A 25,515-nucleotide genomic window follows, 5' to 3' on the forward strand; every position below is an offset into this window, starting at 1 on the left:
GGCAGGTGCCTGTCAGAAATAGCAATATAATAAATGCCTTACCTTTGATGATCTTCTTCTGTTGGCACTCCAAAAGGTCCCAGATACATCACAAATGGTCCTTTTGTTCGAAAATGTCCTTCTTTATATCCATAAAACTTAGTTTAGCTGGCGCGCTTCAGTCAATAATCCACCCAGTTTCCCTCCATCAAAATGCATACAAAATGAATTCCAAACGTTACTAATAAAACAAAACATAATTCCAAACAATTAAAACAAAGTTTATAATCAAACCTTAGGTACCCTAATACATAAATAAACTTTAAAATGTAAGACGGAGAATCGTTATTGTCTTTACCGGAGAAAAATACCAAAGAACGTGCTCTCTTCCACGCACTTGAAACACTACAGCCAAAATGGAAGCCACCTAGAAAAACGACAATTTCTGGCTCATTTTTACAAAAACCAGCATGAAATCCTTTCCAAAGACTGTTGACATCTAGTGGAAGCCCTAGGAACTGCAATCTGGGAGGATTCTGCCTTATAATAAAATTGAAAACCAGAGGTAGGCTGAATTTTTTTTTGGGGGGGAGGGTTTGTCCTCGGGTTTTCGTCTGCCATATCAGTTCTGTTATACTCACAGACATACAGTTTAAGAAACTTTAGTGTTTTCTATCCAAATCTACCAATTCTATGCATATCCTAGCTTCTGGGCCTGAGTAACAGGCAATTAACTTTGGGCACGCTTTTCATCCGGATGTAAAAATACTGCCCCCTACCCAAGAGAAGTTATGCTTGTTCGCATAGCACTCCTCACAGTCTGTTTGGTGTATGTTTTCTTTGTTGTTTAGATGAAACTGCCAAAACTCTGACAGGTATTCTTGTATGTCAGAATTGCAATACAAGATTTGTTCAAGTCTAAAATGTTAGTCCATAATTGTAACATGGTGTTAGTATGTTCACAGATTAAATTTCACGTTTACGTTTCATGTTTTACACATGGCTTTTCTTAATATCCTAACATTTTACTTATGGATTTTCTTACAATCCTAACGATACGTACATTCAACCTTTTGGCAGGTATCTCGCTCCATATTCTTGACTCATTCCCTGATTTTGAGAAGGGATTGCCTGAAATATGCAAATAAATGCTAGAATGCACCAATAGGATCTCACTCGCACCTGCTTGGCACTGCCCATCTCCTTGCATGTTCTGCCCACTGATTAATTTGCTCCCATTCAAAACGACAGGCTCTGGTCTATCTTGGGTTAGTTATAAAAATCTTTGGTTTAACTTTAACCTAGTGTATTTTAAGCTCAAGGCTCTGGATGATGGGAAAAGGTTTGTTAGAGTGACATTAGGGAGAGAACTACTAGCCTAGTCCAGAAATATTCTGTTATGATTCCTTTAGAAGAGTTTCACATTCAGCATCATAATATACAGACACTTTGAGGTTGGTCTCCAAAAGTATTTATAAATAACAACCTGCTAATTTTTTATGACTGTAAACAAATCCTCGACCTGCTGTGATATGAAGTCAAATAAATAGCTATTTGCTACAGTATATCCTAACAGTTTGAGCCACAGTATGTCTTGTCTTCAGGTTTCTATACCAGTACTTCCCAACAAATGTGTGCTATAAGTCAAACATCTGGTGGTCCCAGAGGAGAGGATTGGGAAACCCTTCTCCATACCATACTGTTTTGCACTTTTATACTAAGGTTTGCTCAACTGCACATGAGTTTTAAAAAAACAATGTTTGGACAGTAGGGGGCGCTCTTGAGCTTTTAGAGTCTATCTTGCTTGGTTACCTATTAAACAAACTGACACACATCACTGAAACAACTCCATCCCTCATACCACTGGCCTCAGCGTAGAGCTACCGGAAAGACATGTTTACGTGTAAAGTTTTCATTCACTTCACTTTGAAATGACAGTATGAAAAACAGCCTCGAAAGCATAGGGAATGGACCCGTGCATATATTGTTGGTTCGAGAACCAACCTGGTAACATTCAGTTCTCTTCATGGTTACACTGAGTTCAGATATGTGCCCTGAGGTTTCACTTCAGTTTGACGTTTCTCTGTTATTGACTGTCATTGTATTTACATAAAGGCCGTCTGGTAGACGATGCAGTCTAGTGAAACCGCTAATGTTCAACCCATTCACAATGTGGTAAAGTTCTCAACCTGTCTGTTGTTATTGCGTTTTGCCGGTCTCCCATGGTTTTTGCAATGGGATCAATCGGACAGGTACAGACACAGTGTTATAGTGTATTAATTATGTAGTCAGGTGGCACGCAATGACTCTCCTTCATATTCCAGAGGTCAAAACGTTTCTGTGTAGTTTTGGGTCATTGAAAAAGACATTGGGTTGTGGGTGCGCCTGCGAGTGTGTGTGTTAACCCAGTTTCCTTGTGTGGTGGCCCAGGAAACGGCTTGAGGAGCTGCAGGAAGCGCACATGCTGAGGGGGCAGCTGAGTGCCTCAGAGCAGCTGCCCTACTGAGCAGCCACGACCTCCCTCGGGCACTAGCGGGAGCCTTCTTCGTCCAGGTACAGTAGGTTGACTGGTATGAGTATCATCTTTGAGGAAAATGCCATTTCATGCTGAAATAGCAATAACACTTCGCTAGGATGCATCTCAATCAGAGAATGTGAGCGGAGTTGAGCGGTCGGAAATCCCGCTCATTGAGTGGTGAAAAAAACTGCTGCTCCAAATTCACATATATTGTCTGTGACTTACTAAGAATTACATTCAAATTAAACAAAAAAATAACTTATTAGGCTCCATCTACAGTCCCTTTGAATTCATTTTTAGAAACATGAGTTTGGCCTGAGTCACTGCTTTCAGGCTCAGGTGCCTGGAGAGCAAGCCAGCAGCGGGAGAATATGCGCTCAGTGCTTGCAGAGCCACTGGGAACGCTAAACACCCTTGGGACACTCTTGCCATGCTGGGCAGGGATGAGTGTGTGTTTTTTTCTGTAGGTAGACCTAAAGGATTTTAGATAAAATAACGCTATCAAAATGGAAATATCTTTGAAAGAGGTAATATGCCAGGCATATTGAGCCAAAATCAACGATGGCCTATTGTATAGAACGAAAATTAACTAAACTTTTAAGAGATCTGATTTTCACTTTAAACAATGACCAACTTAGCTAGCTACCCATCTCGTTCCTTTCTGCTGTGCCTGGCATACACTGAGCTTGTGAAGTGAGCGCTACTGGAGCGAAATTGAGTGGGCGAGAATGCCAACGTTCCAGCCCTTGGGAAACTTGCTCCAGTAAAATTGGGCACGCTCCACTCCTTGCTCCGATCCGCTCACATACTCTGATCTCAATAATCTAGAACAAAAGCCAGGAGACTGTAAAGATTCAGTTTTCCCATCCCTTCCTTAGAAGGGTTGGCTTTGAGACATTTCCTGTTATGGAAGGTATAGGGGGATATGGCTATGGGAGAGTCCACATGACCATTGAATTAATTATTTTAACTGGTCTTAGTCACGCTTTGCACATGCTCACAAGTACACCATGCTAACCAGGAAGTGTGGTCTTCAAGCCAAAAATAGACAGGGGTCACGGGGGAGATCGATACATGGTATTTCACATAGGCTTAATCATTACAGTGTATCGATTAAAACTTTCAGGAAGTACCATCATGTCACATTGTGGAGGAGAACAATAGAGGGTGTTTTAGAGAGTTACAGAGAAATTCTGTTGTGAAATTCTGTTGTGACAGAGTATCTCCTGTCCCCACCTGAGACCACACTTTCCTGGTTCAGATACATTTCCTCACTGACATCAGCAGTTCACTCCTACTTTGATTCTAATCTTATTTTTGATGAATAGGCTTTATAATCATTTTCCCGCTTAAGACTTATAATAATATGAGTGAAATATTTTAGGCAAAATGTGTCTCACCTCAGTGGGTAATTGTTTATTTTTGTCTCTCTCTTTATGTGAGGGACATACCATTTTATTTGAGAATGTGTCAGGTATTACATTTACATTTACATTTAAGTCATTTAGCAGACAGGTATGCCACTGACCCAGCCATTTGCTGCTGCTAGTTTAATCTGGTGACGTGCGACTTTGTCATGGAGTTATTATTTTATTAATAAAGACAGAGTAACCATTGCAAGGGTGACTGGCCAACACACCTTACCTTACCTGCCCACAAGAGAGCCATCAGGGCTTAGAGAGAAATACATGGAGGTGTTAAGATGCCCTGCAGCCATTGTGTAGTATATCCAAGCTGGTTAGTTTAGTTAGAAGGTGAAAAAGCATTGTGAGGGAGAGAGCATAGTGGTCTTCAAGACATTTGTCTGTGCATATGATTGTGATGAGCGATACATAACAGGACTAAGCACAAGCAGTGTTCTGTATTAATTAATTAAGAAGCGATGACCACATCGAATCATGTCATGTTTTTTTCAATGTGGTTTGTATTTGTATTGAAACACTAATGTCAGCAGTGTACATAACCCTCTTGTGACTGGGGATCATGAGGATAGCTGGGAAATATATTTTGTAAACCACCATTCTGGAGTCATTGTAGATGTGACATTTTCAGTCTAATAAAAAGCATGAGCTGGCACATACCCAGAGAAAAGTATTTCGTTGTCGAGGTGCTGCCTAAAGGGGTATAAACCGTAAGCTATGAAAACAAAGACAGTCGCACCCAGAAGAAGGCATTGGTGATGCCAAGACGTTGGTGTTTTTTTAGCCAATAGATTACTGGGAGGTTATATATATATATGGAGTAAAAACATGATCATGCCCCAATATTCCTTTTCAGTCTTAAAGTAACTGCCCAGTCAAAATGTCACTTTTAAAAGTTAATATTCTGTCAACCTGTATTGAAATAATGTTGTTGACTCACCCTATACCTGTATTTGTGGCCAAAGCATAAATAGGAGAAAAAAAAAACATTTGTATCTCAGACCGTTTCAAGAATGCTTGCTATTTCCTCATAGAACATGATGTCATCTCCCTGAAGAGGATGAGCTAGCCAATCAGCGGTCTAGAGGAGGATGAGCTGGCCAATATGCGGTCTACTTGCGTGAATATTTTTTATGACCATTCTGTTGTTGGAGTACGCCCACACCATTCCAACACAGAAAATCAGCTTTTTAACAAACTTAATTTAAAAAATGTCAAGGAAAACTATTTCACTCATTGTAAGTAATTATAGGCCATATTTCATAAACATTTGGAACACTGTGCAGTTACTTTAAGAAATAGGGTGTCTTATAGGAATATCACGTCGTAGAACTACACTGAACAAAAATATAAACGCAACTAAATGTAAAGTGTTGGTTTCATGAGCTGAAATAAAAGTCCCAGAAATTTTCCATGCGGACAAAAAGTGTATTTCTCTCAAAATTTGTGAACAAATTTGTTTACATCTCTGTTAGTGACCATTTCTCCTTTGCCAAGATCATCGATCCACCTGACATGTGTGGCAAGCTGATTAAATGCTTGTGCTGGGAACAATAAAAGGCCACTCTAAAATGTGCAGTTTTGTCACACAACACAATGCCCAGATGTTTTGAGGGAGCGTGCAATAGGCATGCTGACTGCTGGAATGTCCGGCAGAGCTGTTGCTAAAGAATGTCATGTTAGTTTCTCTACCATAACCAGCCTCACAACCGCAGACCACATGTAAGGCATTGTGTGGGTGAGTTTATGCTTATGCCAATGTTGTGAACAGTGCGCTCCCGTGGTGGGATTATGGTATGGGCAGGCATAAACTACGGACAACGAACACAACTGCATTTTATTGATGGCAATTTGAATGCACAGTGATACCGTGACGAGATCCTGAGGCCCATTGTCGTGCCATTCATCCATCTTAATCACCGCATGTTTCAGCATGATAATGCACGGCCACATGTCACAAGGATCTGTACACAATTCCTGGATGGTAAAATTGTCCCAGTTCCATGGCCTGCATACTCAACAGACATGTCACCCATTGTGCATGTTGGAGATGCTCTGGATCGACATGTACGACAGCATGTTCCTCTTCACACAGCCATTGAAGAGGGGTGAGACAACATTCCACAGTCTACAGCCTGATCAACTCTATGTGAAGGAGATGTGTCGCGTTGCATGAGGCAAATGGTGTCACACCAGATACTGACTGATTTTCTGATCCACGCCCATAATTATTTTTGAAAGGTATCTGTGACCAACCAATGCATATCTGTATTCTGAGTCATGAGAAAGCCATAGATTAGGGCCTAATGAATTTATTTAAATGGACTGATTTCTTTATATGAACTGTAACTCAGTAAAATCTTGTTGCATTTATATTTATGTTCAGTATATGTGACACGTTGTGTCTGGAATCTCAGATCATGTGCCATAACTTAGTTTACGACACAGCCATATGCAAGTAGCTCGGAAAGCTGTTTTTTGTGTGAAGAAGAACCATTTTTCCAGCAAAAAAATGAATATTTTGAAAGTACACCATTTTTGTTCTCATCGGCCTTTACTTTGTATTTCTGTATGTCCTAATATTTGTTTATAATGTTGCACTGAAGATCTGTTGCCACTGCAATGGGAAAATGTGTTAACTTCACTGTCACATTGTCTCTGCTAAACAAACATGTGTGTGTGTGTTTCTGTGTGTACATGAGTGTGTTTGAGGAGATTGAGGACAAGCAGATTGTCTTTCAGGTGGTGGAGAGTCATGTGGGAGAGGGCGTGATCCTCAGTAGCTCCACCTCCGGCCTGTTGCCCAGCAACGTCTTCTCCCGGCTCCAGAACCGGAAGCGATGCATCATGTCTCAACCGGTCAGTACAGCACTATCCCAAACACCAAGGCTGTGTCCAATATGGCGCCCTAATACCATTCCTTTTGGCCAGAGCACTGCACAGCATAGGGAACAGGATGCTCGCTCCCTGTCCAAGGCCAGTACTTTTGGTGTTTGCACAAGGGAATGACCCATCCATTCCAACAGTAACAATTGTAACCTTCAGGTTCTAATCTCTAGGTTGCAACACTACATTTTATTGCAGTCCACTCCTTGTCCAGTGTTAAAGAAGTATTAGAGAACCTTATGGACTTTACCCTCTCTTCTATTAGTCTCCTAACAACTAGCTAACCACTGAAATTCCACCCTTATCATTGCCTTGAGGCTTAAACACACACACATACAGACACAGTCGTTCTGTGGCCAGAGAGACGAGTTTACCTTTACCTGGGAAGGAGTGTGTATGTGTGTGTGGTGAATGTTTAATCCCCCCATGGCTTTACCTCAGTACCACTCCTTTCATAGAGGCCTTCACAGAGGGAGATCTGTGAGCTAAGCCCTGCTTATGGATCACAGAGTAATGTGGTCCAACAGAGAAGAACATACCCTGGGTGTGTGTGTATAGGGCTGTGGCTGTCATGACATTTTGTCAGACGGTGAATGTCATGCAGATAACTGCCGGTCTCACGGTAATTGACCGTTAATTAACCTAAACACATAGTCTACAAGCCACTGATGTGAACCTTTGGAACATTTATATATATAAAAAAAGTCTAAATCCATTTCAAATAGCCAACATTGTCACAATGAATCCATTATATATTTTAGGCCTTATGTTCGGTAGGCCCTGATCTGGCTATGTCATATGGCTGTGGGCAACACTAGTTCATTTAGCAGGCAAGATATGCTTATAATTCCCGTGGCATTTTATCTTATCTTATAGTAAGAACAATACAATTTAACATAGCTGAATAAAATATAAAATATATTTTTCCCCAAATGATTTCCGAGGGAGCTATATGCAGTGTCGAGTGGCACTCCTGTGTTGCTATTCTGAGGTCCTTTTATATGCTTAATTTAGAGTTATTTGTGCAACTTTAGTTGTGATACAAACGTTAGGCTATATGTTTTGATTTCTATTGGATTCTAAGGCTGCATGATGCAACAAATTATTATTTGAAAAAAGTTACATGAAAGGGAAGCGCTCTTTTCTCAATTTAATCTGGTCTTTACATATAGTTTACTATATGTGTGTAATTATTTTTTATTTGGAATGGTTCACAAAAAAAAGAAAGTCATCCACGTTACGTGCAGCTACTTTTTTAATATGCGAGGTAGGCTACAACGTTTGTCGTTTTTAGAAATTGAGCAATAAATGTAGCAGCACGAGAAGGCTGGGATCCGCTATTAAAAAGTGTCCAGTCAAAACTCTGTTTTCACAGGCGATTACGCAATGACTGGGCTTATAAGAACACGTTTCAGTAGGCTCTGTAGGCTATGGGCTCTCCATCCATGTTCAGTAGGCTCTGTAGGCTATGGGCTCTCCATCCATGTTCCAGGGGACTTGGGCCTGTAAGCTACATTTGGAGTTATTTTGGCCACTTTAGTTGTGATACAAACCTTAGCAAAAATATATAGGCCTATGGGCTAGACATTCAGACTATTCTGAATTTGATTTTGTCTTTATATATACTAAACAATATGTTGAAATTAGTTTTGAATTAGAATGGCCCATTATCAACCGTCTATCGGAACATGAGCAGGTTCCAAATCAAATTTTATTTGTCACATGGTTAGCAGATGTTAATGTGAGTGTAGCAGAATGCTTGTGCTTCTCGTTCTGACCATGCAGTAATATCTAACAAGTAATCTAACCTAGCAATTTCACAACAACTTACCTTATACACACAAGTCTAAAGGAATGAATAAGGATATGTACATAAAAATACATGAATGAGTGTTGGTACAGAACGGCATAGGCAAGATGCAGTAGATGGTATAGAGTACAGTACATACATATGAGATGAATAATGTAGGGTATGTAAACATTATATAAAGTGGCATTGTTTAAAGTGGCTAGTGATACATTTATTACATCAATTCTTCCATTATTAAAGTGGCTAGAGTTGAGTCAGTATGTTGGCAGCAGCCCCTCAATGTTAGTGATGGCTGTTTAACAGTCTGATGACCTTGAGATAGAAGCTGCTTTTCAGTCTCTCGGTCCCAGCTTTGATGCACCTGTACTGACCTCGCCTTCTGGATGATAGTAGGGTGAACAGGCAGTGGCTCGGGTGGTTGTTGTTCGTGATGATCTTTTTGGCCTTCCTGTGACATCGGGTGGTGTAGGTGTCTTGGAGGGCAGGTAGTTTGCCCCCGGTGATGCGTTGTGCAGACCTCACTACCCTCTGGAGAGCCTAGTGGGCGGTTGTGGGCGGAGCAGTTGCCGTACCAGGCGGTGATACAGCCTGGTATGTCATCCGAATGCACTTGAATAGCAAGTGGAAGACGCTTTTCCTGCGGTTCAGCCAGGTAGGCTACTCCAGTTGTAAAGCGAAGTAATGTGCTTTATATATGGACATTTGAGAAATTAATATAGTATGCTTTGCCTATAGAAAGCTGATGGGATCCTCCTCTTTTTAATAGAGGCCATCAAAACGCCTTTTTGTAACGCAATTGCATAGCATAGCATATAGAAATGCACAACAGGAACACTTATTCAATCCGTCAATAAACTATGAGGAGCTGGCTTTTGCTGCTGAATAGGTGATCTTATTCCGCTCAAACTCTGAATGCCGGGGCTCTCATGAAGTGTTTGATTTGATTTTCAATTGCATTTGCATTGACGGTGTGAGAGTGCTGGACGAGTGAAACTCCTCATACACAACCACGCATTGGAGTAGGATTCTATTGCATTGAAATGCATGACTCTGCCCGTACTCTACAACAGACCAGTGTGGCATAACCAATCAGAACTGCGGTAGGCCTATATGCAAATAGACCATTGCCATTGGGCTCCCGAGTAGCGCAGCGGTCTAAGGCACTGCATCTAGTGCTAGAGATGTCACTACATACCCTGGTTCGATTCCAGGCTGTATCACAACCGGCCATGATTGGGAGTCCCATAGGGCGGTGCACAATTGGCTCAGCGACGTCCGGGTTAGGGTTTTGCCAGGGTAGGCCATCATTGTAAATAGGAATTTGTTCTTAACTGACTTGCCTAGTGAAATAATGGTAAAAGAAGAAAAAAAATAGCTCCCAGAGAAGAGGATTGGCCACCCCTCAGCACCTGGGTCCACTCCGGGTTTCTGCCTTTCTAGGGAGTTTTTCCTAGCCACCGTGCTTCTACCTTTTGAGTTGCTTGCTCTTTGGGGTTTTAGGCTGGATTCTGTATAAGCACTTTGTGACATCTGCTGATGTGAAAAGAGCTTCATAAATGAATTTGATTTGGAATGTGAAGTATTTATTGTTGTGAACCCTGTATGATGTATGATGTGAAAAGTGACTATAAAGATTTTCCATGAAGTGACACGGACACTTCCCTATCATGGTCATCCATATCAGAAGAAAGAAAGCTATTTTTGCAAGGAGTTTCCCAGAGAAAGCACTAATTATTGTTGATGTTCCCACTTCATTTAAACAAGAAAACCAAGATCAGAATTACAGTACCAGACAAATGTTTTGACACACTTAATAATTCAAGGGGTTTTCTTTATTTTTACTATTTTCTACATTGTAGAATAATAGTGAATACATCAAAACTATGAAATAACATATATGGAATCATGTAGTAACCAAAAAAGTGTTAAACAAATCAAAATATATTTAATATTTAATAATCTTCAAAGTAGCCACCCTTTGACTTGATGACAGCTTTGCACACTCTTGGCATTCTCTCAACCAGCTTTACCTGGAATGCTTTTCCAACAGTCTTGAAGGAGTTCCCACATGCTGAGCACTTGTTGGCTGCTTTTCCTTTACTCTGCGGTCCAACTCATCCCAAACCATCTCAATTGGGTTGAAGTCGGGTAATTGTGGAGGCCATCTGGTGCAGCACTCATCACTCTAATTGGGAAGTCAGGAACCAATACACACAGTCAGTTAGGAAAGCAAAGGCTAGCTTTTTCAAACAGAAATTTGCATCCTGTAACTCTAAAAAGTTTTGGGACACTGTAAAGTCCATGGAGAACAAGAGTACCTCCCCACTCCTGCCCACTGCACTGAGGCTAGGTAACACTGTCACCACCGATAAATCCACGATAATTGAGAATTTCAATAAGCATTACTCTACGGCTGGCCATGCTTTCCTCCTGGCTACCCCAACCCTGGCCAACAGCTCCGCACCCCCCGCAGCTACTTGACCAAGTCTCCCCAGCTTCTCCTTCACCCAAATCCAGATAACAGATATTCTGCAAGTCTCTATGGGGGTACCACAGGGTTCAGTTCTCAGGCCGACTCTTTTCTCTGTATATATCAACGATGTCGCTCTTGCTGTGGGTGATTCCCTGATCCACCTCTACGCAGACGACACCATTCTGTATACATCTGGACGTTCTTTGGACACTGTGTTAACTAACCTCAAAATGAGCTTCAATGCCATACAACACTCCTTCCGTGGCCTCCAACTGCTCTTAAACGCTAGTAAAACCAAATGCATGCTTTTCAACCGTTCGCTGCCTGCACCTGCCTGCCCGACTAACATCACTACTCTGGACGATTCTGACTTAGAATATGTGGACAACTACAAATACCTAGGTGTCTGGTTAGACTGTAAACTCTCCTTCCAGACTCATATTAAACGACTCCGATCCAAAATTAAATCTAGAATTGGCTTCCTATTTCGTAACAAAGCCTCCTTCACTCACGCCGCCAAACATACCCTTGTAAAACTGACTATCCTACCGATCCTCGACTTCGGCAATGTCATTTACAAAATAGCCTCCAACACTCTACTCAGAAAACTGGATTCAGTCTATCACAGTGACATCCGTTTTGTCATCAAAGCCCCTTATACCACCCACCACTGCGACCTGTATGCTTTTGTCAGCTGGCCCTCGCTACATTTTTGTCGCCAGACCCACTGGCTCCAGGTCATCTATAAGTCTTTGCTAAAGCTCCGCCTTATCTCAGCTCACTGGTCACGATAGCAACACCCACCGGTAGCACGAACTCCAGCAGGTATATCTCACTGGTCATCCCCAAACCCAACACCTATTTTGGCTGCCTTTCCTTCCAGTTCTCTGCTGCCAATGACTGGAACAAATAGCAAAAATCACTGAAGCTGGAGATTTACATTTCCCCCACTAATTTTAAACATCAGCTATCTGAGCAGCTAACCGATCGCTGCAGCTGTACATATACCATCTGTAAATAGCCCACCCAATCTACCTACCTCATCCCCATATTGTTTTTTACATTTCTGCTCTTTTGCACACCAGTATTTCTACTTGCACATCACCATCTGCTCATATATCACTCCAGTGTTAGTTTGCTCAATTGTAATTAGTTCCCTACTATGGCCTATTTATTGCCTTACCTCCTCACGCCATTTTGACGCACTGTGTATAGACTTTCTTTTTTTCTTTTGTGTTATTAACTGTACGCTTGTTTAGTCCATGTGTAGCTCTGTGTTGTTGTTTGTGTTGCACTGCTTTGCTTTATCTTGGCCAGGTCGCGGTTGTAAATGAGAACTTGTTCTCAACTAGTTTACTTGGTTAAATAAAGGTGAAAAAAAATTATAGTAATTATTGGTCAATTAGCCCTTAGACAGCCTGGAGGTGTGTTGGGTCATTGTCCTGTTGAGAAACAAATGATAGTCCCAATAAGCGCAAAATAAACAGATGAGATGGCATGCAGAATGCTGTGGTAGCCTTTCTGGTTAAGTGTGCTTTGAATTCTAAATAAATCAGTGACAGTGTCAACAGCAAAGCACCATCACACCACCTCCTCCATGCTTCACGGTGGGAACCACACATGCAGAAATCATCCGTTCACCTACTCTGCGTCCCACAAAGACACTGCGGTTGGAAACAAAAATCTCAAATTTGATCTCATCAGACCAAAGGACAGATTTCCATCAGTCTAATGTCGATTGCTCGTGTTTCTTGGCCCAAGCGACTCTCTTCTTCTTATTGGTGTCATTAGTAGTTGTTTCTTTGCAGCAATTTGTGTCCTCCTCTGAACAGTTGGTGTTGAGATGTGTGTGTCACTCTGATGCATTTATTTGGGCTGCAATTTCTAAGGATGGTAACTCTAATGAACTTATCCTCTGTAGCAGAGGTAACTCTGGGTCTTCCTTTTCTGTGGCGGTCCTCCATGAGAGCCAGTTTCATCATAGCGCTTGATGGTTTTTGCATCTGCACTTGAAGAAACTTTCAACGTTCTTTAAATTTTCCGCATTGACTGACCTTCATGTCTTCAAAGTATAATTGACTGTTGTTTCTCTTTGCTTATTTGAGCTGTTCTTGCCATAATATGGACTTGATGGAAAATTTTGCCGAAGAGGATGGCTGACGTTTTACATGGCCGTAATCAATTGTGCTATTTTGTTCATTTTTTTCCCGTTGTTTGTAACTTATTTTTTTAACATATTTTGTACATCATGTTGCTGCTACCGTCTCTCATGGCCGAAAATCAGAAATGGGATTACTCACCACGGACTGGAAGAAGCTTTTTCCTTTAAAGAGTCCGACAAGGATGATATAATGCTCTCCTGTGAACAGGCCCGGATCCACGTTATTTGCGTGAAGAAAAGACAGAGAAAAAGAGGACGCAGATCAAGGTGCCTTATAAGAATCCGTAGGTGAGTGACTAAACTTCTGTTGACATTAATTTTACTTGGTGGAAGAAGTTATGCAGTTATTGGAAAATAAAATGGATGACTTACGATTATCCTACCAATGGGACATTAAGAACTGTAATATCCAATGTTTCACAGAGTTGTGGCTGAACAACGACACGGACAATATAGAGCTGGAGGGATTTTCAATACACCGGCAGAACAGAGAAGCTACGTGTGTTAAGACGAGGAGTGGAGGTGTGTGTCTTTTTGTCATTAGCAGCAGGTGTGCGATGTCTAATATTTAAAGAGGTCTCGCGGTATTGCTCGCTGAGGTAGAGTACCTTATGATAAGCTGTAGACCACACTATCTACCAAGAGAGATCTCATCTATATTATTCGTAGCCGTCTATTTACCACTATAGACCGATGCTGGCACTAAGAGCGCACTCAACCAACTCTATAAGGCCATAAGCAAACAAGAAAATGCTCACCCAGAAGCGCCGATTCTAGTGGCTGGGGACTTTAATGCAGGCAAACATATCAGTTTTACCACATTTTTACCAGCATGTCACATGTGCAACCAGAGGGGGAAAAAACTCTATACCACCTTTACTCCACACACAGATATGCATACAAAGCTCTCCCCCACCCTCGATTTGACATATGAGTGGATATGATATGATTCCTACTTATAAGCAAAAACTAAAGCAGGAAGTACCAGTAACTTGCTCAATATGGAAGTGGTCAGACGGGGGGCGGATGCTACGTTGGAGGGCTGTTTTGCTAGCACAGACTGGAATATGTTCCGGGATTCATCCAATGGCATTGAGGAGTATACCACCTCAGTCATCGGCTTCATCGATAAATGCATCGACAACACCATCCCCACAGTGATCGTATGTACATCTCCCAACCAGAAGCCATGGATTACAGGCAACATCCACATCAAGCTAAAGGCTAGAACTGCCGCTTTCAAGGAGCGGGACGCCTATAAGAAATCCCGCTATTCCCTCAGATGAACCATCCAACAAGCAAAGCATCAATACAGGATTAAGATTGAAACCTACTACACTGGCTCTGACGCTCGTCGGATGTGGCAGCGCTTGAAAACTATTACGGACTACAAAGGGAACCCCAGATGCGAGCTGCCCAGTGACGCGAGCCTACCAGACGAGCTAAATGCCTTTTATGCATGATTCGAGGCAAGCAACACTGAATCATGCACAAGAGCACCAGCTGTTCTGGATGACTGTGTGATAACGATCTCGGTAGCCATTGTGAGCAAGACCTTTTAAACAGGTCAACATTCACAAAGCCGCGGTAACAAATCGATTACCGGGACTTAATGTCTTCCCTGACATTTGCAACCTCTTCCTGACTGGGTCAGTAATACCTACATGTTTCAAGCAGACCACAATAAGTCTCTGTGCTCAAGGAAGCGAGGGTAACCTGCCTAAAATGATTATACAAGTAGCACTTACTTCGGTAGCCATGAAGTGCTTTGAAAGTTGTTCTCGGGTTGATGAGAGGTGTTGGGTTTGAGCCAGACAGAGTTTTCCTTGATGGCCAAAAGGCTACATCTTAGTCTCATCTGACCAGAGTACCATCCATATGTTTGGGGAGTCTCCCACATGCCTCTTGGCGAACACCAAACGTGTTTGCTTATTTTTTTCTTTAAGCAATTGCTTTCTTCTGGCCACTCTTCCGTAAAGCCCAGCTCTGTGGAGTGTACGGCTTAAAGTGGTCCTATGGACAGATATACCGATCTCCACTGTGGAGCTTTGCAGCTCCTTCAGGGTTATATTTGGTCTCTGTTGCCTCTCTTATTAATGCCCTCCTTGCCTGGTCCGTGAGTTCTGGTGGGCTGCTCTCTCTTGGCAGGTTTGTTGTGGTGCCATATTCTTTAAAAAAAAATCATACTGGATTTAATGGTGCTCTGTGGGATGGTCAAAGATTTTGATATTTTTTTATAGCCCAACCCTGATCTGTACTTCTCCACAACTTTTTACTTGACCTGTTTGGAGAGCTCATTGGTCTTCATGGTGCTGCTTGCTTTGTGGTTCCCCTTGATTTGTGGTGCTACAGACTCTGGGGCCTTTCAGAACAGGTGTACGTATATACTGAGATCATGTGACACTTAGATTGCACACAGGTGGACTTTATTTAACTAATTATGTGACTTCTGAAGGTAATTTGTTGCACCAGATCTTATTTAGGGACTTTATAGCAAAGGGGGTTATAGCAAAGTTTTATATTTTTAATTTCACTTCACCAATTTGTCCATTACATGAAATCCAAATCCATTTAAATTACAAGTTGTAATGCACCAAAATAGGAAAAACGCCAAGGGGGATGAATACTTTTGCAAGGCATTGTACATGTACAAATGACCTCTAACCTGTACCCCCGCACACTGACTCGGTACCCCCTGTATATAGCCTTGTTATTGTTATGTTATTGTGTTACTTTTTTATTGTTTTTTCACTTTAGTTTATTTGGTAAATATTTTCTTAACTCTTCTTGAACTGCACTGTTGGTTAATGGCTTGTAAGTAAGCATTTCACGGTAAGGTCTACACTTGTTGTATTCGGCGCATGTGACAAATCAAGTTTGATTTGATTTGGTCTTTCACCAAATAAGGCTATCTTCTGTATACCACCCCTACCTTGTCACAATAAAACTGATTTGGCTCAAACGCATTAAGAAATAAAGAAAATCCTCATATTAACTTTGAACAAGGCACACCTGTTAATTGAAATGCATTCCAAGTGACTACCACATTAAGCTGGTTGAGAGAATGCCAAGAGTGTGCAAAGCTGTCATCAAAGCAAAGGGTGGCTACATTAAAGAATCTCAAGTATAAATATATATTTGAGAACACTTTTTTTGGTTACGACATGATTCCATATGTGTTATTTCATAGTTTTGATGTATTCACTATTATTCTCCAATGTAGAAAATAGTAAAAATAAAGAAAAACCCTTGAATGAGTAGGTGTGTCAAAACCTTTGACTGGTACTGTACATGGTAAGAAGTGCTGAAGTCTCAGATAATGTGCACAGTCACGACGGCTTTGCTTTTGTGGCTCTTTATCTGGCCTAGTACTGGACATGAAACCTCTCAAGCATAAAAGAATAACGCCTCAGTGGGGCTTTTGTCATGTCACTGTCTTCCACTTATTTGGCAATGTCAATTAGCATTGATTTCACAAACCATTTAGTCAATGAACCTCTACCCAAGAGAATAATTATTCTACTTCCATTGTCTTCATACAACAGAGATGACAACCCAGTGGAATGCACAGAGACACTCAGAACATTCCGACCCAGTCGATTAGCTCTTAAGTCTGGATGTGCATTAGCGTGTAACACTGTAGTGTCTTTAGAGAGTTACCTTGTTCTCACAGACAGGTTAAGTGAGCCTTCAGAGTGAAGGGCACAGCACTTGTGAGCTCAGTCAGTTCACTCAAAGCGCTGTGGTCATGCTACTGAGAACATCTGTGTTGTTTTTAGCTCAGAGAAACGGCGCAGGGAACTGAGCCTCTTCACGTTACATCCATAGAGAGAAATAGTAATGGTGTGTTTTTGTAAGCACCAACTCTGCTATTGGTTGGACAAAGCCTATGGGGGAAATGAATGCCGTTTTTGTAGGGTTTTGGGATAAACACAGAAAATAAGGTCTGCTAAACACAGGCTTAGGAGATCTTATACGTTTTGTTCTATGAGATAATCTTCATCAGCTAACGTCACTTTTTGTGAATTTTGAAGAACTTATGTAATAAAAAAAGCACAAAGGCTTCATAATTCATAAAGGTCATGTTAACTGACTGCTATTATCTCATAGAACAAAATAATATATCTCTTAAGCCTGTGTTAACCTCGGACCTTAGTTTTGGCATTTATTCCAAAACCCTATTCCTTTCCTATTCATTTTTCCCGTAGGGATGGCTGAACAAACCAGAGGTCACTCATTTCCAGGTTTTAGGACTACAAGCTGGCGAGCTGTACTCCCCACGCCCTATACATCTCATCTGTGCAGATATTTACAGCTTAACACGGACCTGTAGAAACTCAGACACATGTCTTTATGACATTCCTTGGATCCTTGGAGTGTTGGGAGTGTCCTGGCTGGCTGTAAGGTGTACCCTGAAGCCAAATTACCTCTGAAGGCACCCTTGGTTCTTTACTGACAAATGACACATTGCTGTTACTATTGAAATGCTTTGACCTGGATGGAGTTTAAACTAAGTGGATGGTTCTCTACCTACACAGTATGGAACTGTAGGATGTGTTGGTCACGTGTATCATGCCAGCTGATGAAAATAACAGAGTGATACATGTCATCTATAGACACCATATGTCATGAGAGATTGAGATCAGTTTTTCAGCTTTTTAAGATCTTGTAAGGCTGTTGTGCAGGTAAAACCAGACAGATCTGGGTCAAATATTTGTATGAATGTCAAATATGTCACTGAGGATTTTACTCTTCTATTTCTTTTGGGTTTGTTGCTCTCTACTCATGTTGTCTCTAGGTAGTCAGTAGTCACTGAAACAGAGCCAGGCAGTGATTTGTAAATCCTTCTGTTTGAGGTTGGCTGCCTTCTGGGTGAACCAGCTGAACCGGCTGACCCACTATAACTATGCATTAGGTGGCCAAAATCATGACAGTTGTGGAAACAGGAAACAGAAAGTTTTGGTTCAATTTAATAAATAATCATGTTATTTGGACATGATGGGATCTTTTTGTGTCTGTAAAATTAATAATGCATGAAATGGCTCTAAACAACACCTTTATGTGCAAATATTGATATAATAGGCATCATATTGATATATATTGATATAATAGCAGCTGTTGGCTCGACTGTGTCTGTGAGCTGTTGGCTAGACTGTATCTGTGAGCTGTTGGCTCGACTGTGTCTGTGAGCTGTTGGCTAGACTGTGTCTGTGAGCTGTTGGCTAGACTGTGTCTGTGAGCTGTTGGCTAGACTGTGTCTGTGAGCTGTTGGCTAGACTGTGTCTGTGAGCTGTTGGCTAGACTGTGTCTGTGAGCTGTTGGCTAGACTGTATCTGTGAGCTGTTGGCTAGACTGTGTCTGTGAGCTGTTGGCTAGACTGTGTCTGTGAGCTGTTGGCTCGACTGTGTCTGTGAGCTGTTGGCTAGACTGTGTCTGTGAGCTGTTGGCTAGACTGTGTCTGCGAGCTGTTGGCTAGACTGTATCTGCGAGCTGTTGGCTAGACTGTATCTGCGAGCTGTTGGCTCGACTGTGTCTGTGAGCTGTTGGCTAGACTGTATCTGCGAGCTGTTGGCTAGACTGTGTCTGCGAGCTGTTGGCTAGACTGTATCTGCGAGCTGTTGGCTAGACTGTGTCTGCGAGCTGTTGGCTAGACTGTGTCTGCGAGCTGTTGGCTAGACTGTATCTGCGAGCTGTTGGCTAGACTGTATCTGCGAGCTGTTGGCTAGACTGTATCTGCGAGCTGTTGGCTCTGTGTCTGTGAGCTGTTGGCTAGACTGTATCTGCGAGCTGTTGGCTAGACTGTGTTGGCTGTAGACTGTATCTGCGAGCTGTTGGCTAGACTGTATCTGCGAGCTGTTGGCTAGACTGTGTCTGCGAGCTGTTGGCTAGACTGTATCTGCGAGCTGTTGGCTAGACTATCTGCGAGCTGTTGGCTAGACTGTATCTGCGAGCTGTTGGCTAGACTGTGTCTGCGAACTGTTGGCTAGACTGTATCTGCGAGCTGTTGGCTAGACTGTATCTGCGAGCTGTTGGCTAGACTGTATCTGCGAGCTGTTGGCTAGACTGTATCTGCGAGCTGTTGGCTAGACTGTATCTGCGAGCTGTTGGCTAGACTGTATCTGCGAGCTGTTGGCTAGACTGTGTCTGCGAGCTGTTGGCTAGACTGCGTCTGCGAGCATGATAAAAATAAAATTATGTGCACTATATCATCACGCACAGCTTTTTACCCGCAATAAGTCAATTTGAAAATGGGTTTTGTTATACATAGTATGTGCCATAAGATTGTTCTATGTGGTTTCGTCATTGGTGCTGTACCAAAAGCCACATTGACAAATATCAGACATTGTATGTACTGGCTCAAAATACATGCTACCCACACACATCATACAAAGACACCCGGAAGGCTATGGGAGGTACATGTTCTACTGTAACAGCATAGCACTACACATACCAAGCATCAGTGGGGAATATTGAGGAGAGGACGGACCTTAGTGGTGGCTGGAATGGAGTCAACATAGTGGTGTCAACCACATGGAAACAACATCTTTGATGTGTTTGGTGCCGTTTCATTGGCTCCATTTCAGATATTGTTGTGAGCCTTCCTCCTCTTAGCTGCCTCCACTGCTGAGCATTCACCCCCCCCCTTTCTGGTGGGAAGTGCGCATAATATTTTTTTAGATTCTAGAATATTCACATGCGAATCTGTCGCCATTTGGATGGAAACCAGCTAATGGAATCAACATTTCAGACGGTATTTTATTATTTACCAGTCTGGGTCAATTTAAATGTAATTACTGCAGATATTTCAGTCTTTTCAATTTCCGAACTGAATCTACTCAATTGACATGTAATGATATTTTGCTTATCTTAAAACCAGCATCAACTCAGCTGTTGACATGCTATCATCCTTTATACAGGCCTTGCCTCGGTGCATGACAATGTAATCTCGCTGTGATGTCAGAGTTTGGAAATCTGGTCTATTCTGCATGTTCTCTCCTTTGATACAACTCATTTTGTTGTTAGCACTCTGAAAGAGGGAATTTTACGCTGCTGTATTGTTAATTGATAGGAAAATATATGGCATCAATGGAAATATACTAGTCACTTAGGTTACATAGAATAATTAAACTCTGCAGTACCTGATACCTAGTGGTACTTCCCCGAGAATCCCCACAAAAATAATAAAGTAATTCATGGTATTACAATGTTGCCTTGTAAGTACATAGGTCTACCTGGTCATTGCTGTACAAGTTGCAGCAATGACCAGTGAGTGTTATGGTCGTATGTAGGTCTAATGAAGGAGAGTTCAAGTGAAGTGTCACTGATATTAATGTTAAATAACACACACACACACACACACACACACACACACACACACAAAAAACGTGGCCTTTGAGTCCAAGCCAGTGTCGGAAAGCAGAGTGGCTGAGAACGCAGCCGGTAGCTCCCAGTGATTAGCAGAGGAAAGGCCCCTTTTCACGGCTGCTCCCCGCCTGGACGCCGCCTCGCGACACCAAGATAACGGACCCGTTGTTGGCCTGCAGGAAGTGAACAAAGACGCCACTGTCCCCCTTTCCCTCTACTCTCCATATCTGTGTCCGAGCTTTGATTTCCCCCTGGTCAGCCAACAAGTATCTGTTGAGCAGTAATCTGAGTGGGGAACAGCAGGCCCTGTCCCAGGCCTGGCACTGCCCTCACAGCCTTTCCTCTCCTCTGTACCCTGCCATTATCCTTGGACACAGAATGGGATGATTAGGGAAACCCAATCTGGTGGGAGTAGCCTTAATGCTGCTGTGCTCTGCTGGGATGAAAGGAGAAGGGTTGTCTCGTCTGCTGCTTCCTCAGTTCTCCTGACAGACTGATGGTTGTTTGTTGGGCAGGTAGAAAGCTTATTAAGAGTGTCGTTGAGGGTGAATAACCCCTTGTCTATGTCTTTAGTACCCTGAGTGAGGGGGGTGGACAAAAATAAAACTTTTGTCCTTTTTGTTGAATCTGAGTTCATTGCTACCTACCGTTTCAGAATGGTGTCATCTCAGTCAAGGACATTGACCTGGTAATGTCAGAGGGGCTGGGAATGTGCTACACTTTTATTGGTCCCATGGAAACCATGTACCTTAATGCACCTGAAGGTCAGTTCCTCATTTGACTTACACATAGAGAGGCCGTCCCCAAAGAATACATATTTATATACGGTCCTCTTTGTCCCGTGTGATTGTGGCACATTTAACCATGTACAATTATGGTTGTGTGAGAGGCAGAGCTTATGACCAGACCGCGATATTAGAGTTCAAAGAGGTCGCTCTGCTAGACCCTGAACATCTGTGAAGAGAAGGGGGAACTGTGGCCTTCACATGTCTCAGTCCCCTTTTACCATATAGTCATATATTGGGGGAAGTTGGGGTGTGTGTGTGTGTGTGTTTGAGAGAGAGATGTCATATAGATGTAGAATATGAAAGGGAAGTGTGAAAACTAAAGGTTAACCTTGCTCTGGCTGTACCACCGTGCTCAGAGAGTGAGAGAGCACTTTGGCAGAACAAAGCTGTCTTTTGAGCAACACAGATTAATGAACTCCCTCACACAAGTCATCTAAAACCACTATTGCCAGGGAGGAATACATGTTGTACAGTACTCACACATTCTACTTTACCTGTTTTCCTTTTTCTTAATCATTTTTTATACCAGTCCTATTGTGCCAGTCTATGGTCATCTTCTCAAGTGATGAATTAACATCGGCCTGTGTAAGTGTAGTAAAATACACTTATCTCCCATTGTATGGAATAAAAACACCAGTAGCATGTGTTACATACAGCATGTTGCTCAGAACATCCAAAGGTTACTCAAGCCCATTCCTGTTGTGACTGTCGGTCGTCTAGTCTAACCAGTCCAATCAGATTGTAAAACACTCTGGTCCACTCTCTGCTTTGCTCTGGCTGAGTGACTATACTTTCCAGTTAGGACACAGAAAAGCCCTTAAACCAGAAAGCAGCGTCATTTTATAAGCTAAACATGAGACTGAAGGAGCCATGTACTTATTTTGTTTAGACTATTGAAGCAGAAGATAGGAGAGAAAGGATCACTGAAAATGTCCTAGTCAGGTGAGATCTCTCTCACCAAAAACATAACTCTGTGAGAGAGCTTAGTTGGATGTAGCTGGCAGTTATCACACTGAAGTGTTAGCTTTAGTCTGTCTCTGTAATGTTCATGTACACATTCAGTGTTCAACTTGGAAGTAATAAAATGGGGAATAGCATTTTACACCCAAGAAACAAGTTACTCATTTAAATGCTTACACCCTAGAACTCTAGAACCCTTACTAGAATCATTATAGAATATGACTACTTGGAAGATGTTCATTTTCGGACATAGTGAGACCATACAGATCTGATTTTGCTGCTCTGAACTTCTGTAACAAATACGATCTTCTCATTGCCTTAAAGTCTGGCCAACCCCCTATGTATGGTCCACTCTCCCAGGTCTGGAGGGCTATCTCCAGTGCTACAGAGAGGGCATGAGGAGTGTTCTGATCGCTTTTGGACCTGTTCCCGAATTCTCTGGGGAGGCAGCCAAGTGCATCAACAAAGTAGGCTTATGTGTTTGTGTGTTGAACTGTTTGTACTAACTCCACTAGATTCTAGGACTAGGAAAAATATCTTCAGATTTGACTAATCAAGTTCAAGGTGTGAAAAACTGGGTTAGTTCAAAGAGGGCAATGTTTACATGTGGACTTTTTAGTCCAATGAGCTCAAGGTCGAGCGTTCTACATATTTCCTCCTCTAGAACTTTACTCTGTTAATTAGACGTTACTCACCACATGCCATCAGGCTGTTCTCACATTATTCTCCACAGATGGAGGCTGTCGTGAGAGAACACCCTGACCATAGGCAGAAAATATTTCAAATTGGACCAATTTAATGCATCCAAGTGTATCCAACCAAGGAAATATTTTACCAGGCCAACAGCAGAAAGAAATCCCAGCAGCTAAAACTACTCTCTACTCATCTCAGCTTCTCCCTCCCTCCTCTGATGTATCCCTACAGGAGATGTGTGAGCTAACCCGCAGCACCTGTCTGCTAGGAGAGAGATGAGGGATCAGCTCCTCATCAGCTCCCCAAGCTCAAGAAGTGACCACTGGATTATCAACACCACTGATGTACAAGATGGATTTGTGTCTGGGACTCTTCTGTCCATCACTCAGGCCTTCACTGACCCTCACTCAGCCTGAGGAGCATGGTGATGAGAATGATCTGATCTCTCAATGGTCCCTACACTGGGGATGGTAATGAATACTGTAGCCCTGAGTCCTCACACACAATCGCTCAACTAATCTGGGATGTTACTGTAGGAGCCCACACACACAATAAACCAATCTGGGGATTGATTGCCATGCCTTCTCAGAAATATATCCATGTTTTATGCAATCAACAAGTTGATGATCAGACAAAGGAAGTAATGGTTTGGTCATACCACAATGGTTTCTTGAATTGTGAATATGAATTGTTAATGTGATAAACTTGTTTAATGATTATTATTTTTTTATTATTAAAATGTTGAATTTCTCTAGGATTGCAATACATTTGAATTGTCCTTATCAAGAACTAAAGACAAACATATGAATTGATTGAAGATACATCATAGGGTTTTTCATATTGTGTTACGTCACATTTTGGACAGCTATGATTGGGATCTCTGTTAATATTTTTTTGATGTTCAACCCATTTATCTCCCCTCTTCCGTCATGCCTACATTTGTTCTGGTGATCTTGTGACTCGTGATGACTATGTACTTTATACAGTATGCTTGACCAGTAATTAACACCGAATTCAAGTGTCTCGATCTGACAACAGTACATTTGAAGTTAATGTGATCACAGGGTGTGTTCAGTGAAATGAAACGTTCAGAATGTTTAATCATACAGAGCGAAAAGTGGAGCGAGTTTCCCAAAAGCGGGAGCATGGTCCTTCTCGCCCGCTCCAGTTTCTCTCCAGTAGCGCTCACTTGACGAGCTCAGGGCATTGCCGGCCCAGCATGCATTTGTAGTCGACGTGTGCTTGCTATAGTCCTTTGCTTTGGCTACTGTCATTTAGTATGCAAAATATTTTCATAAAGAAACTGATAAAACACACAGGTGAAAAATCAAGGTGACTTACAAAGATGAGGAGTAAGTGCTGTGTTGTCTTAAATATCTCTTGTCGTGATGGGTGTTTTGTTTTATATTTGTATTTTTAATCCCAGCCCCCGTCCCTGCAGGAGACCTTTTGCCTTCTGGTAGGCCGTCATTGTAAATAAGAATGTGTTCTTAACTGACTTGCATAGTTAAAGGTATACAAAAAGAGGGAGTGCGGTGAACTGAAGAATCGTTGTGGAATCTGAAAAGAAAGTTATCCCGAAAGCCTTTATCGTGTACGTGTTACGTGCAAATGCTAACAGAATGAAACGAGATGGGTAGCTAGCTAGATGTGTCATTGTAGGAAAGTATTTATAAACTAAAATCAGATAAAGTTAGGTTAATTTTTTTCTATTATCTATACAATAGGCCATCAATGAATTTTGGCTCAATATGCCTGGCATATTAACGTTACCTCTTGCAAGGAGCTTTCCGTTTTGATAGGGTTATTTTACCTAAAATCCTTTAGGTCTACCTACAGAAAAAAACACACTCATCCCTGCCCAGCCTGGCAAGAGTGTCCCAAGGGTGTTTAGCGTTCCCAGTGGCTCTGCAAGCACTGAGCGCATATTCTCCCGCTGCTGGCTTGCTCTCCAGGCACCTGAGCCTGAAAGCAGTGACTCAGGCCAAACTCATGTTTCTAAAAATGAATTCAAAGGGACTGTAGATGGAGCCTAATAAGGCCCTTTTCGTTTCATTTGATTTTAATTATAAGTAAGTCACAGCCTAGATGTGCAATTTATAGACTATAATGATTTAATACAACGAAATGTTATTTAAATGCTAAGGCTTAATATCCGACAGCCTAGTGTGTCGCACTCGCAAATGCTTTACGATGTATTGTATTTCTTTGTAGACTATAGCCGTGAAATAATATAGCCTAGTTCCTTCTCAGGCTACTTGTCTGGCTCCTGACCTATTTACAGTGTTTATATGCTGTTTAATATGACATGTAACCTATTTCAAATGATGACAACCTTTTCCGGATGTTTATTAAAATACTTTTAATTGAAAGCATAATGGTTTGGTTTCAATACTTCGAAACCAAATAGTAGATTCTGGTAGTCATAAAAATACATAGGCCTCCTGAACATGTCCCGGTA

The 25,515-nt window shown here is 41.9% G+C and overlaps 1 long non-coding RNA gene across 1 annotated transcript; it reads left to right on the plus strand.

Moving 5' to 3' along the window:
• The first annotated feature begins 2,543 nt into the window (after window positions 1–2,543).
• Window positions 2,544–25,432, plus strand: LOC135547473 (uncharacterized). The gene is made up of 4 exons (XR_010456718.1): window positions 2,544–3,971; window positions 4,013–6,777; window positions 22,722–22,828; window positions 23,286–25,432. It is a non-coding gene; the product is annotated as an uncharacterized LOC135547473 (long non-coding RNA).
• Window positions 25,433–25,515: the final 83 nt, after the last annotated feature.

This window comes from Oncorhynchus masou, chromosome 10 (genome assembly GCF_036934945.1).
Source record: "Oncorhynchus masou masou isolate Uvic2021 chromosome 10, UVic_Omas_1.1, whole genome shotgun sequence".
Taxonomy (NCBI): domain Eukaryota; kingdom Metazoa; phylum Chordata; class Actinopteri; order Salmoniformes; family Salmonidae; genus Oncorhynchus; species Oncorhynchus masou.